At 41.7% G+C, this 16,016-nt stretch overlaps 1 protein-coding gene and 1 long non-coding RNA gene across 2 annotated transcripts in view; both read left to right on the top strand.

The window, feature by feature from the left end:
- LOC139054426 (protein Skeletor, isoforms B/C-like) overlaps positions 1-16,016 on the top strand; it is a 358,514-nt gene that overhangs the window by 171,362 nt on the left and 171,136 nt on the right. The gene's annotated exons all lie outside the window — the stretch shown is intronic.
- On the top strand, positions 2,294-15,633 carry LOC139054428 (uncharacterized). The gene is made up of 3 exons (XR_011511208.1): positions 2,294-2,436; positions 3,934-3,973; positions 11,702-15,633. It is a non-coding gene; the product is annotated as an uncharacterized lncRNA (long non-coding RNA).

The raw sequence follows: 16,016 nt of genomic DNA, 5'->3' as shown, positions 1-16,016 counted from the left end.
CTTTCAAATTCGCCAGCCCCAAAGAAAGCAAAGGCCTTCATTTTCGCCGGAAAGATGTTGTTGCCTTTTTTTTCGATCGCCAGGGTCCATTACTGATCGAATTTGCTAAACCTGGAGAGACTATCAATCGTTTCCGATATTGTGAAACGCCGGATGAAGAACAAACGACGTGGGAAATTGATGAATGTGGTCATCTTGCTCTATGACAATGCCCGCCCCCATGACGCTGATGTGATTAACACAAAGCTGGCAAAGTTCAAGTTAGAAACGCTGCAACATCCGCCATACATCCCAAACCAGTCGCCTTGAGACTTCCCCATTTTGTGGCCACTGAAAAAACAGCTCAAGGGAACCAGATTTGTGTCGGACGAAGACTTCAAAGGGTAAGTTACACACTATTTGAAGCAGCCAAAGGGGGGAGAAGTTCAACTCTCAATGGCAACCCAAGGAGTTTTATCAGACGCGAATCACGCGACTCGTTAGTCAGTGCGCAATTTTCTAAATGTTCATTGAGAGTACTTTTAAATAAAGTACCCCGTTTGTCATATATGCTCATTTGCTCACTTTCATTTGTCTCACCCTCGTATATTTTGGAGAACTCCTGCTTTTTATATGTGCTCTCTGTTGCGGCTATAACATCGGTGCTACTACAATACACGACCGGTGACAGCTGCTCCTGTGCAATACATTGGATCAAAGGACAGCGTCATTGAGATATTTCCCTGATGGTTGCATATGCACAAAAATGTAAACAAGGTTTTTGAATGACAAAGTTTCAATAAAATATTCGTCCTCAAGTTGTTAATTTCATGGCCTTTACATTTTTCATATTAGCGGCATGCACTGCCTTGCTAGTTTCGAACTGATATAGTTCTAACGTTCGTGTGATATGTTCTCTACTTATTAAAAAACAAAAAAAAACATGGAAGCATTGATATCAGTTATTTCGGGCACAGTTTTTGGTATATACGAGAATATTAGTGTATGAAAAAATACATAGTTAACTTGTCTTGACAGTGCGTAGCGTTTAGGAATGCGTTTGCAGCATCTTTGGCACTGGCGATGTAGTTATTGTTCATGTATTTGATACCTTGACAAATTTCATGAGGAGGAGGCCGAGCTCCAAGGTGAGCCCCCCTCGAACGAAATTTCAGGCTACGCCACTGACCGTCACTGGGTAGTTGCGCTCTGCCGGCGTCATCGCGCGGCGTGTGAATGCCCCAGGACGCAGCTAAGTTTCTTCTGGCTGAATGAGCACTGCGCCAGTTCGGAAATCACAGGCGCCTGTACGGATAACGAAGCGCTTGTTTAGTTACGGCAAATTTAGTTTGTCCGCGATGGCCTGAGCGGGATTACGGAAGCTTTCCCGTTGCTCCTGCGTAAGCCATGCCCTTCTTCATCAAGGGCGCGTGCATGCATGGAAATAAACTGTCGGCAGTAGCCTACTATCCCGTGATAACCTCTCACGTCTTACTGTTCCGGGAACTCGACGATTGCTCCTAGTTTCTCCGGGTATGGGGACACCTGTAATAAAAATGACTATTAAAATGTTGTTCTGATAGCGTTGATGAATTGTTGAGCCAATAGCCTTTCAGCAATACCTCAACAATGATTGAAAGCACAGAGCTCTAACTCAACAGTAATGTTGTTGGGTAGGTCACATGGTGCTCATGTTTTACGTGGAGGCCAAGGTCTTTTCTGGGGTATAGACGACATAGACGGATTGCTGGCCGACGTGCTGGAAATCTGCTTCGTCACCGAGCATGATCGGCACTGCTATACTTTTCTGGTGACAAATTGTGTTGCGCAGAAGCACGTGCATAAATGTTTACGGAATGGGAGGACAGACCGTCTGCAGTTTGCCATGATGTCGAATTAACAGGCACAAACAGCGACAAGTCTGCATTTTTCTGGCCAATAGTTCAGTTTGCGGGGTTACCGCACGCATTACTTAATTTTTTAAAAACCAGACGAAGAAAACTGTGCGCGCACACATGGCGCTGAGTTCGCAACGTTTGAATTTTGCGCCATTTCCGCGCCCTCCGTTAGCTCCGCCCGGTGCACTACATTGCTGCGATAAAGGAAGTAGTTCATCAAAGAAACCAAACAGAAAACTTTCATACAGTTGCAATTAGCCGAAATTGTTAAACGATCACATTAAATAACGATATTGGTATTAAATATTACAATTCATGTTGATGTAAGCGTTTATTTGTATGCGTGTACTTGAACGAATGCGCGTTGTCGTTATTGACGCTTCGGCGCATTCTGGAGTTCGTTCACGCGATTTGCTTGTGAGCTTCCTGCGTTTTTTTTGCGCTCCTTGTGTGCTTCGCTGTGATTTCTTTGGCATATTCTTGCATGTTGCTCGCTTCTTTTGGGCTCCTTCTTTCGTCGGAGATTACCATGATCGCCTCCGACTTGGCCACAGCAAAGGTGAGTGAGTGTTTCTAATTCGCCTTGTTCGTTAATTGCGATGCGGTGAATGAAACCGCGAAAGTGTGTACAGCTCCTGTGCGTGTCTTCCGCGCACCTCCGTGCTCGTTTTCGTTCCTAGTACTATCCCTCCGCTGTGAGAATTGGTTGTACAGCACTCGATTTGCGGTGTCGAACATGGAGTTTTCTCCTGGTTTAACTTCACGCTTGTGGCGACGTAAGGCAGCTGTGACGTGCAAGCTGAAACAGGGAATGTTGTATGGCACTATTTGTGGCGCGGTTTTCGAGCACTGACTGAGTTAGCCTTATTAATGAGCGCAAAACAATGCGACGTGAAATTATCCGAACTGTTCTGTAATCAGATATTGCGTTCGCGCCACGCCGTCTAGTACATAGCGTGTGAGCGGGCTTGTAACCGCGAGGGGCGGTAGGATGGCGAAAATGTACTCTGCTGCGCTGTTCTCTCCACACCGCGTTGCTGCAAGGCCGCTGACACGCCGTGCGGTAGACGCTCGCGCGATCAGGACGGAAACATATAGGAAGCTATGGCACGATAATAAAGATTTTCAAGGGTGTATGCGATTCTATATGATAGGTGAGATAAAATAAGGGTAGTGCCACGGAATGCTGCGAAATCATCCAGTTATGCACCTTGCCAACCGCGGGTGTTTTGTTTTCCACCATTTCGCGCGCATTCCACTTTCTTTTTTCGTATTAGCGGACGCCATCGAATGTTTCGCGCAAATTGCTTCGCGTAGGCGCTCTTAGCATTAAAAAAAAGGCAGATTGCATGGCACTCTAGGTCCTACTTGGATAGAACATTGAAATTACTGTAATCGGGTGAAATTTCAGCTTTTTGCACTTCAATAACTGATTGACTTAACAAAGTTTTAAACTCAGTAAGGGAACGAGATCCCTGGGCATATCCGCTGTGTCGTCCTACTTTGTTTCCAGGTGGCATGTATGTGTTATCGGCAACATAAACGTCAATGATTAGGAACGTTTCTTGGCACCATAGAAGTAGCTAGTTAAGTGAAAACGCTATTTTTGCATGGAATTCGAGCACTACAAGAGAACAGAGGAAAAGGGGAGACACATCCTTGTGAAACAAATGATCTTTTGCCACAAGCTTGGAACAGTGTTTTGTCAGTCGTGCAATTCTATGAAATACTTTCTTGAGGGTAAGCAAAACTTCAGTAGCAGCAGGTAGAAGGGTAGTAAAAAATGCAACACTGTGATTTTATATGAAGGAGCTGCCTTGAAGATGTGGCCACAAGAGTTAAGTATGAGAGCAGAAAGAATTCTTAAAATAAGGAGAGCAATTAGAAATAATTTGCCCACCTCACACTGCCAGTGGCAACAGCAGACCCACTTGAATGTTTTCAATCAGTCATTTATATCTATTCATTTATGTCAGCTTAATGGTCCATGTAGCTTTTTGATTGTTGCTTTTGGTGCATCGTGGCTTCATATTTTAATACTAATATCTGTTTACAGATCCAAAGAGCTGGAAAACACCACAGCCGGAACGCGAAAGGTGAATTCTTTGGCCATTCATTCTCTAGTGTCACCATGATCAAATGCACTGATGCCATGAAAATGTAATGCAGGGAGCAGAAGAAAAACATTGCTGATGTAACTTGCAGCATTTCTTCCATTGATCAATTGGTGCACAGTGCCTTCAGTAGCAGACATGATGACTTTCAGCACACAGCTAAGAGTCTTTGCAACTGTACCGGGATTAGGAGTAAATTTCAAAGTCACTTGTGAACAAATTAAACGCAGAATATGCCTTTTCAGAGTATATGCGACCGCCATGGCCGGGATTCAATCCCGTAAGCATGAGGTCGCTGGATCGAATCCCGGCCACGGCGGCCGCATTTCGATGAGGCGCAATGCGAAAACACCCGTGGTACTTAGATTTAGGTGCACGTTAACGAACACCAGGTGGTCAAAATTTGCGGGGTCGTCCACTACGGCGTGCCTCATAATTAGAAAGTTGTTTTGGCAGGTAAAACCCCATAATTTAATTTTTTAAAGAGTATATGCCTGATATAAGAAGGGCATTCAGAAACTTTGTGTACACATTAGGGGTCCACATGAGAGCACCTCTTTCTAGTTTTAGCAGAATTATATATTATGTCGTACAGCAGTGCACTGCTTGAAGCGTCAAACCAAAAACAGCAGCACCCATTGAGAAAGCTGGTTCAAGAACGCGTTGCGATCCAGGCTTTCTGCATGTCAAGGGCCAAATTCCACAAAGATTGATGCCGAGCTGGAGGATGTGCAGTGCCGGTCAGTACATATTGTAGCCAGTGCGGCATGAATCTCTTTAGTATCGTGTCTCTTAGGATGTAGAAACCGGGTCACTACTCATAAAAAAAAATAAAAATTGGAAAGTGGCACTTTTTGGAAGTGGCAGGGCACCCCTGGGGACCAGCCATTGCATGCCCTTTGCTATACTGGCAATCCTACCTTAAAAAAAAACATTGTTTTAAATATCTGCTTCTTGTTACTTCTTGATTGATTATTAGAGAAAATGGAGCTCAAAGTAACATTTTTTGAGTATCGCCCGAAAATTTTTTCTGCTGGTACCTCATGGTCAGGTCATGAATTTCAAACCTTTTTATTTTACAAACTTGCGTAATTTTCGTTTAGTAAAAAAATTCTTGACACTTTTTTAATTTCGGTCTTTGGCTTTTTTGGACTACAGTGAAAAACGCCTTGTAAAAAAATTTGCTACACCTGAGCAGACACTGTCAAAGTCTATACGTCAAAGGAAGCTGATGTGGGAACTTCAAGGCAGCAGTGCCACCAATCTTTCCTCTTGTGTCCTTTACAGTTTACTCAGCCTCTTGTCACGTACGCATGAATCGTTTGGTTTAGTAGGAAGCTCAATTACAGATACGTCTGAAATTATCTTTCTCTTTAGCGCTCACTTGCCGTGATTGATTAATGGCGTCGGCGAGGCACCCCGATGCACGAGGTCGTGGGATCAAAACTCTGCATTTTGATGGAGGTGAAATGCAGAACTACCCGTGTACAGTGCAACCCTGAGTGGTTAAAATTATTCTAGGGTTTCCCACAATGGTGTGCCTCAAAATCAGATTGTCGTTTTGGCATGTAAAACCCCAGAATGTACTTAATTTACTTTTTTATTTAGCGCTCCTTTAAGTTCTAGCATTCATTATCTCTGCAAAAGCTCATGATCAAACTATTCTGCTTGAATATTTAATTAAAAATAGCAGATATAGAGGTCTACTTATATTTGTAATTAGTGGTGATACGTAATGAGCATTATTATGATGGTCGAATGGTGGAAGTAACGAGACACAAAGAATTGCGACGCAGCGCATGAGGGCACGATGACACGCATCAAATGAAGGATTGAGTCCCCATTGAGGTCTCTGATGTGGACGTCAACTGACTGAAAGTTGATGGCGGCAAGGATTATGTGCTTCTCAAAGTTGAGCTTGTCCACAAACCTCTGATTCTACTTCGTGATCTTGTGATGCCTGTGCTTGGCGAGTCAATTAATTTAATTGGTGGGGCGGTAGTTGGTGCATACTGTCTTTGTCGCTTATGTACGGTTCATACAGCAGAGAAGAGTCTCGCATATTGCTTCTGGAGCACAGCAATCGAACCTGATGTGCAGTGGTAATGTTATTAACATCGAGAGTCATGTTCACTTTCGAGCTCCTACTGCTGCTTGCAAACACAAGCTGCAGCAGTTGCCCAAGATGACGTAAAATAGGTTCATTATTTTTGGTGGCTCCACCAGACAAATTGAGGTACATTTGCCCATTAGTAGTGCTATTTGGCTGCCACTGCAACGAATAGTCTGTGAAGCACGCTCCATATCTAGTGGCATGAAGCACATGTTTAACTAGCCTGAAAGTGTTATTAGAATACAGCAATTATCGAAAAACTATGCCCAAGTGTAGTTACTGCTCAACTCGAGGCACAGTGCTTCCACTAAATTTCAGCACTCAAATCCGCTCTCTAGGTTCTGTAATCCAAAACAGTGGTTTCACCAATTTTAACAGACTACACTGATTAAAACTTGCTCCTCTCTTGAAGGAGGTCCATGTGATGCCAGACAACAGCCTTTCAGCAGAGGGAACGTGACGTGTGTTGCATTTTTCTTTGGTTGTTTCACTCAAAGCAACAATAGGGACAGAGTTGCCAGCATCACTGTGAACAACGCTATGTTTAGCAAACACTTATTCATTCGAAGCGCCTAACCTATTTATTAACATGCATTTTATCACTTGACGTGTCTCATCACTAAGACACGACAAAAAGAACATTTATGGGGCTTTTCCCCATATGCTTAAATAAATTGAGCAACTTAATGGGCCCTTGGCGACTTCTGTCTGAAGCTTCTTACGCACCATCGGACATGTCCATAACTCCCATTATGAAATTGCTGGAAGTGTCCCCTGCTTCCTAACTTCACTTGACTGTACGAATGGGCTTTCCAGTTGCTCTTTTTTACCCCTTGAGGATCACATTTTCCGCGGAAATACGTGTCCCTGATTTGGGGGTAATATATTTTTCATCATCAACAGCATCATCATCCTGGCTACGCCCACTGCAAGGCAAAGGTCCCTCCCATACTTCTCCAACAACCCCGGTCATGTACTAATGGTAGCCATGTCGTCCCTGCAAACTTCCTAATCTCATCCGCCCACCTAACTTTCTGCTGCCCACTGCTACGCTTCCCTTCCCTTGAAATCCAGTCCGTAACCCTTAATGACGATCGGTTATCTTCCCTCCTCATTACATGTCCTGCCATTGCTCATTTATTTTTCTTGATTTCAACTAAGATGTCACTTAACTCGCGTTTGTTCCCTCACCCAATCTGCTCTTTTCTTATCCCTTAACGTTACACTCATCATTATTCTTTCCATAGCTCGTTGCGTCGTCCTCAATTTACGTAGAACCCTTTTCGTAAGCCTCCAGGTTTCGGCCCCGTAGGTGAGTACTGGTAAGAGACAGCTATTATACACTTTTCTCTTGAGGGGATAATGGCAACCTTCACTTCATGATCCGAGAATGTCTGCCAAATGCACCCCAGCCCATTCTTATTCTTCTGATTATTCCAGCCTCATGATCCGGATCCGCCGTCACTACCTGCCCTAACTAGATGTATTCCCTTACCACTTCCAGTGCCTCGCTACCTATCGTAAACTGCTGTTGTCTTCCGAGAATGTTAAACAATACTTTAGTTTTCTGCAGATTAATGTTTAGACCCACCCTTCTGCTTTGCCTCTCCAGGTCACTGAGCATGCATTGCAATTGGTCACCTGAGTTACTAACCAAGGCAATATCATCAGCGAATCGCAAGTTACTAAGGTATTCTCCATTAACTTTTATCCACAATTCTTCCTAATCCAGGTCTCTGAATACCGCCTGTAAACACGCTGTGAATAGCATTGGAAAGATCGTATGTCCCTGCCTGACGCCTTTCTTTATTGGGATTTTGTCGCTTTCTTTATGGAGGACTACGGTGGCTGTGGAGCCGCTGTAGATATCTTTCAGTATTTTTACATACGGCTCGTCTACACCATGATTCCGTAATGCCTCCATGACTGCTGAGGTTTCGACAAAATCAAACGCTTTCTCCTAATCAATGAAAGATATACTAAAGGGTTCGTTATATTCCGCACATTTCTCTATCACCTGATTGATAGTGTGAATATGGTCTATTGTTGAGTAGCTTTTACGGAATCCTGCCTGGTCCTTTGGTTGACGGAAGTCTGAGGTGTTCCTGATTCTATTTGCAATTACCTTAGCAAATACTTTGTAGGCAACGGACAGTAAGCTGATCGGTCTATAATTTTTCAATTCTTTGGCGTCCCCTTTTTTATGGATTAGGATTATGTTAGCGTTCTTCCAAGATTCCCGTACGCTCGAGGTCATGAGGCATTGCGTATACAGGGTAGCCAGTTTCTCTAGAACAATCTGTCCATCGTCCTTCAACAAATCTGCTGTTACCTGATCCGGCCCAGCTGCCTTCCCCCTTTGCATGCCTTCCAAGGCTTTCTTCACTTCTTCCGGCGTTACTTGTGGGATTTCAAAGTCCTCTAGTCTAGTCTCTTTTACATTATCGTCGTGCGTGCCACTAGTAGTGTGTGAATCTCTATAGTAATGAATCCATATAGAATCCATATTAGTAATGATATTGCGGGCTTTGTCTCTTAACACATACATCTGATTCTTGCGAATTCCTAGTTTATTCTTCAGTGCTTTTAGGCTTTCTCCGTTCCTGAGAGCATGTTCAATTCTATCCATACTATACATCCTTATGTCAACTGTCCTACGCTTGTTAATTACCTTCTGCTATTTTTGCCAGTTCTATTCTAGCTGCAGGGTTAGAGGCTTGCATACATTGGCGTTTCTTGATCAGATATTTCGTCTCCTGCAATAGCTTACTGGTACCCTGTCTAACAGAGTTACCACGGACTTCTATTGCACACTCCTTAATGATGCCCACAAGATTGTCATTCATTGCTTCAACACTAAGGTCTTCTTCCTGAGTTAAAGCCGAATACCTGTTCTGCAGCTTGATCTGGAATTCGTCTATTTTCCCTCTTACCGCTAACTCAATGACTGGCTTCTTATGTACCAGTTTCTTCCGTTCCCTCCTGAGGTCTAGGCTAATTCGAGTTCTTACCATCCTATGGTCACTGCAGCGCCCCTTGACGAGCACGTCCACATCTTGTATGATGTCAGGGTTAGCGCAGAGTATGAAGTCTATTTCATTTCTAGTCTCGCCGTTCGGGCTCCTCCACGTCCACTTTCGGCTATCCCGCTTGCGGAAGAAGGTATTCATTATCCGCATATTATTCTGTTCCGCAAACTCCACTAATAATTCTCCCCTGCTATTCCTAGTGCCTATGCGACATTCCCCCACTGCCTTGTCTCCAGCCTGCTTCTTGCCTACCTTGGCATTGAAGTCGCCCATCAGCATAGTGTATTTTGTTTTCATTCTACCCGTCGCTGATTCCACGTCTTCATAGAAGCTTTCGACTTCCTGGTCATCATGACTGGATGTAGGGGCGTAAACCTGTACAACCTTCATTTTGTACCTCTTATTAAGTTTCACAACAAAATCAACCACCCGCTCGTTAATGCTATAGAATTCATGTACGTTACCAGCTATATTCTTATTAATCAGAAATCAGACTCCTATTTCTCGTGTCTCCGCTAAGCCCCGGTAGCACAGGACGTGCCCGCTTTTTAGCACTGTATATGCTTCTTTTGGCCTCCTAACTTCATTGAGCCCTATTATATCCCATTTACTGCCCTTTAATTCCTCCAATAGCACTGCTAGACTAGCCTCACTAGATAACGTTCTAGCGATAAACGTTGCCAAGTTCATATTCCAATGGCGGCCTGCCAGGAGCGAGGGATTCTTAGCACCCTCTGCTGCGTCGCAGGTCTGACCGCCGCCGTGGTCACTTGCTTCGCAGCTGCTGGGGTCTTAGGCCCGGGCTTCGATTGTTGTGTTCATACAGGAGGTTGTGTCCAAGTACTGCACTAGGGTGGCCAATCCTGCTCTGGTGAGAGAGTGCGTTACCGGTTCTGGTCACCGGGATCACGCCATACTCCAGGCCTGTGTCTTTTTTTAGGGGTGTGCAAATACCCGAAACTTTCGAATAATGAATTGAATAGTGGCCTATTCGATTCAGTATTCATCTCGAGCACTCAATATTCGTAAATGGAAATTATTTTCGACTTCTTTTCGAAGTTCTCAAAACTCCAATGAAACATAAAATTCGAGCTGAAGTACGGTAAATTTTCACGTCCGAGGACACAGTATAGACATAAAACGTGTAAACCTGTGTAGTAGAGTAGGCTACGTCATTTACGTAGGTTTAATGTAAAGGGTGTGCAGCAATCATTCACGCTTACTACAGAGTTCTGTACATGTGATGATACTACTTTTTTTTCTGTATTTGTGCTTTTAATAAACAGCTCTTCATGTCATAGTATGCAAAACAGAAACTTGCCAACATTAAGAATACTAGAATGTCAACATCATCTTATAATTAGTGTGATATCAGGTGTTCTTTATTAAGAAGCTCTCGAATATTCGATTCGCTTTTGGCATTCCATTTGTATTCGGTTCGGTCTCAAAAATCACTATTCGCACATCCCTTCTATTTTGATTTTAGATTTAAGTTGGGAGTGACATTCCGAGAAAATATTGTTCAATAATTTTTAAGTCACAATGAAGCAACAAAACCTCTTTAGTATTTGCAGTTGTTCTTCTATGCAGGATAAGTTAGCATAATATTTTTGTAATTTTAATGTAATTAAACTTACAAGACTTTTTATAGTAAACTAGGTGAAATGGCACTACTCCCAAACTGCTGCAATGACAGCCACCAAAAAGCTAAGAGAAAGATCAGTTTTGGAGAAACCCAGCGGGGGACAGCCTAATAAGAATTTTTTCTAGAAGTCCCAGAAGGTTGCAGCACCTCCAGTTGGATGCCAGGCAATGCTTTGTACTGAAAAGGCGCACGTTTCTACATGTTTCGTTGCCTCCACAGATGTATGGCAGTGAACCTCAAAGGTTTAAAGAAGTCAGTCCACTCGCGTATGGCTCTGAAGACTGAGCATTTCTTCGTATCTGTCACATTCTGCATTCTTCAGGGTAACCACCTTGGTAGACAACTACAGAGAATCCTCATTATAACAGTCATTGAGGCAGGAGACACTTCACTATAAGCAATATTTTCTTTAACGTAGAGAGTCCTTAGAAATCCATTGTAAGGCGAGAAGTGCACTCCAGTTGCATGTGCACTTGTGAAACGTAGCTTCAAATGAAGCCGTAGTCAATTCTATTGACACGACGCCATTGTATATGGAGCATGGAGAAGCAGAATGAAGTGCTGCATATGTTAATTATGAAAGTTAAAAGAAATAATTTTAGTTGACTGTAGTACCCCCTAGGTTTCTTTATGAACGATATGAAGTATTTTTCACCGTTTTGTCTTTAAGCAAGCAAAGTTCACATTTTGACATGGAGGATATTCATAAAGTTATTTTTCTACAGTGTGTTGTTGCTTTTTGCCCTTTTCCGCATTTGAAACTTAGTGGAGTGCTGTGCCACGTTGAATAAATTGAAGTACTTGTACCGAAGTTCTACCTGCGAAAAGTTGGAATTTTACTATAACGAGGGCATACTGTACGCCACACTCTTGCACGTGGAACTTGTTTTTTTTTAACTTCTGGTTTTTTGTTGATTTTGCAGGCTTCACGTGTCGCAAGTTTCCTTGGTACCAACATATCTTATGTGAAGAACACCCTGGCCTTGCTTCTTACATGGGAACTAAAGCCTTCGAAGAGCCCAAGTTGGACAACTCATACCAAAACACAAGTGTTGTGCTGTTGTAACTCTCGACACATTTATGTTTATTTATGCTTGTTACCTTAGTCTCCTGAAGAGCCCAATTCGGATTTCTCAAACAAGCGTACAAATGTTGCGACTTTGTAAGCCTTGACATTTTATGTTAATTTTATTTATGCTAATTACGCTGGTCTCCTGAAGAGCCCGCGTTGTATGGATCAAGCCAACATAAAAGTGTTGGGCTTTGATTCTTTACTACATTTTTATGTTAATTTCATTTCATGCAAACCATCCAACTTTCTGAGGAACTGTTCCATTATAGCGCACCATTTCAAGTTTGCTTGATACGCAAAAGTAGGTACAATTGCGAAAATTTTCAAAAAATTAGGTTTCATACGTACACCTGGGTCATTTCATGTGAAATCAACCAGTGTTTTTTTTAACCATCACAGATACAGATAAAAAAGTCCATATGTTTGCTGAAGTTGCGAACTCCTTCTCCGCATTTATTTTTTGCACAAATTTTGCACTCTTTTGGAAAAAAAAATATTATTCTTGCCCTGCTAAACTAGGAGGCACTGATCAGCGTTTATTTTCAAAGATACATTTTATTATCCAGATATTCAGATGGTGTTCATGTCAAGATGATGAAGTGGTGTGACTGCCAAAATTGCAAAGTTTGAATTTTTTCTCAGAACGCAGGGAAATCTACGAGGCACAAAATAAATATAGAATGGCAGCTTATTTGACATAGTACAGCTGCAAAATATTTGAAGCCTTGGCGGTCCAGTCGATTGTCTAAAAAAATGTAAAGATCAACGTTTTCGCAACGAGCTCCATGGTAAAAAAAATTGCTTTTATGGTCAACATAAAAGTACAGCATACATCATTACATAACCCTACGCGTCTACTGCATGTAAAGGTAAAAAAAACCTATTGTTTAAATGCGAAAAATTATTTTTTGGAAGGTTCGTTTGTGTATCACGCATACAGCATAAATATATGAAGCCTTGTCGCCTAGGAAAGATAGATTGTTAATAAAAGTAGCCACAAGAACTAGTAGACAAACCGTGACTGCCGTTCTTTATCAATACAAAGGCAAGTGACTTCAGGCACCGCAATCTTGACTTGTATTTTTTTAACATGATCGCAAAAAGTAGTCGCCAACCGCCTTTGACCATATCAGACTGAACATGGCACATATGATTTTCATAGCCGAGCATGTTCAGGCAACACCATACCACAACATCCAACACCACAAGAATTTGTTCATGGTCGTGTAGGCTTTCAGTTGTAATCATGAAGGTGTTTTCTACTTGCATGGTCATATGACAGTCTTTGGTTGGCAGAGAGCAGGGCACAAAGCGTCCTGCGCCCTGTATGTCGCAATGCATGCTGATATGTCGCATTGAGTTGCAGTGTGAGCTGTTTTTCCAAATGCTTTGCGTGAACAATATCAGCGCTCTTTCTGGATTTACTGGCTACGTCAAATCAAATATTACTGTAAATTGCGTGAAACGTATCTTTTACAGTACAGGACTCCCCTCGCAAATTTAACATGTATTGATATTTTATGTGCAACGGCTGTAGGGTTTACCGCGCCCAGACCATGCACAAGCGTCGTTAAGTTAGAGCGTATGTCTCTCGGCAATAAAACACAGACAGCACTGCTTCTCTGTCATCTGTGTTCTGCAGACGAAGCCAGCTTTGTCGTCTGCGTTCCCGGCCGGCAAGCTTGTGCGCACGCCGCAGAAAAACCGGTGCTGACACAAAAGTTCAAAAAATATATTTTTGCACTTAAACATAATAACGTCTTTAACTGTTGTAGCGCTATCTACTAATATATCACATATATTTTTAGGCCAACCACCAAAGCTGCTTTTTTGACCTTGAACACGATACTTCTTGCAAAAGATTAGAATTTCAGTTTCTTTATAGGTGATTGGCTGAACCTTCAAAGCATCAGATATTTTTCTGCCATACTATGTCAACTGGGATATCACACTATATTTAATTTCGATATTCTGATTTTTTCTGCGTTACGAGCAAAAATTAAGACATTGCAATTTTACTCACTGTTGCTAGTGCCACAAGAACTTGATTTGACTATTTAAAAATTGGCTATTTTGGCAGTCACATCCCTTCACCGTCTTTCCATTAGCATCATTTGAAGGCTTTTGAAAAAAAATGTTGAATAATGTCTTCTAGCTCAGCTGGGTAGGAAAGATAAACTGTCACCAAAATGTTTAAAAGTTTTTGCAAAGACAAATAAAAGTGGGGAAGGAGTTTTGAACTCCAGTAAACATGTGGAATTTTTTCAGCTATATCTGTGGTGCTGAAAGAACGCTGGTCATTTTGGCACGGAATGACCCACTTGCAAGTGCAGCTGTGTAATATTTCCAAAACTGCATTTCGCATACGTTTGCAAGAATGGTATATTTCGCTACCTAAAATAAATGAGGTAGGATAATGAGCTATAAGTTAGCTTAAAGTGCAACAAAAGCTCTGCAGCAATGGTAATGATGGGCCTTTTATGTATGCATGAAACCAGATTTTTTGTGTGAATTATTTTGTTATTTTTTGTGTCACTGAACAAAATTGAAATGAAACTAACATGAGGAAATATTTTTTAAAGTCTTGCAGCAGATCACCAACAGCTGTATTTTTCATATAAATATATGCAGCAGTCAAAAGGAATAAGTTGCTTGATATGGAATTACCTGCTCAGGAATGTTATCATGGGAGAAAACGCAACTCGATCATGCAACAAGTAATGCAGCAGAATAACCTTATCCCATGGCATCACTTATTGCAATGGCCATGTTCTTTCAAAAGTCGATAATGTTTACTGAAATTGGCATGCACCATTCAACCAATAAATAAGGATTATGCAGCGATCATTTTTCGGCATTACAGAATATTTTACTGTAGCTTGTGGCAGATGGCATAATTCTTATTTTTGAGCTGGATTACGCAGGGGTGGGCATTAATGGCACATGAAATGGAAACACACATTCAACTGATTCTCGCAAATTTACGAATTCACTTATTACGTTATGGCACACGTTAACGCTTACAAATTCTAGGCAGTGTGTTTCAAAGACGTATTCACTCGAAATTAACTTCCAGAATGACACCAGTTTTGAGATTTTCCAGAAATATGGGACGAAATACATGGGCATCCTAGTTGCTTCAATGCATAAAATTGCGTTTTGTTAAAAAAGTAGAACAACAGTGCATTTTACAGCCAGGTAACTGGTATGTATCTCGTCACTGGTGTCATTCTGGAAATTCATTGTAAGTGCATACACCTTGCAATATCACCGGCTACAATTCGTAAATTATTTAATTAAAAGCTTTGTCAATTTTCGTTTATTATCTGATTATTTGTTTTGATTGGTCATGCAAGTAATATCTGGCACTCTGTATAATCCACCTTGATCTAGAATTATGTTAGCTGTAACAACCAGTCTTTAAAAATTCCATAAAAATTAAAGATGACGACCACACATATCACTGTGCTGTGTGTTCAAGTGAATCGGTCTATGGTTATGAGTACCACTGGCTACCTAAAAAAGAAAGCACCTTTTTTGAGTGCTCTTATTTACTGTGATGTCGGTTTGCTTGTACATTATATTAATTGAGTTGTTTATTTTTTAAGATTTATTTATTTTGGAAATCTGTTTTACTTGAGGGCCACAGACTAAATGTGTCCTTATTCAGTTTTATTATGGTGTCAAGCTGCAGGCAGGTTGTACTTTGAAATAGCTTTTAAGAAGTTTCTGACTTTCTCAAGCTAAATGTGGCTTTACATTTACGCAGATGTTTGGTTGTAAATAAACACTTCACACAGAAAAATGTTTTTGTCTGCCTCAGATCGGCACTGTGCATTTTGTGGAGGACCATTGACTTTGCTTTATTAAGCTAATTCCAAAACTGGCATGAGACTTCTGCTAGCAGCTTTCAAATATGATTTATTACAGACAATCTAAGAGTACGATCTTGTGCCTGGAGTGACCGAGGCCCGCAATGCAGGAGCGGTTTTATTTAAATTTGCCCCGGTACTCAAGGACCATATGAACGTGACATCAAAGTCAGTGCTATGAGACCCGCAGCTCAGCAGTATTTTAGGAACAGTGCAGTTTTCAACATTGCTAAATACACATTGGGGGATAAAGGGCTTTCGCAAAATTCGGGTGTTTACCTTCAACACAGCTCC

The sequence above is a fragment of the Dermacentor albipictus genome, chromosome 1 (assembly GCF_038994185.2).
Source record: "Dermacentor albipictus isolate Rhodes 1998 colony chromosome 1, USDA_Dalb.pri_finalv2, whole genome shotgun sequence".
Classification (NCBI taxonomy): Eukaryota; Metazoa; Arthropoda; class Arachnida; order Ixodida; family Ixodidae; genus Dermacentor; species Dermacentor albipictus.
The sequence above is the reverse complement of the archived record's forward strand: the minus strand, read 5'-3'. Positions and strand labels throughout refer to the sequence as shown.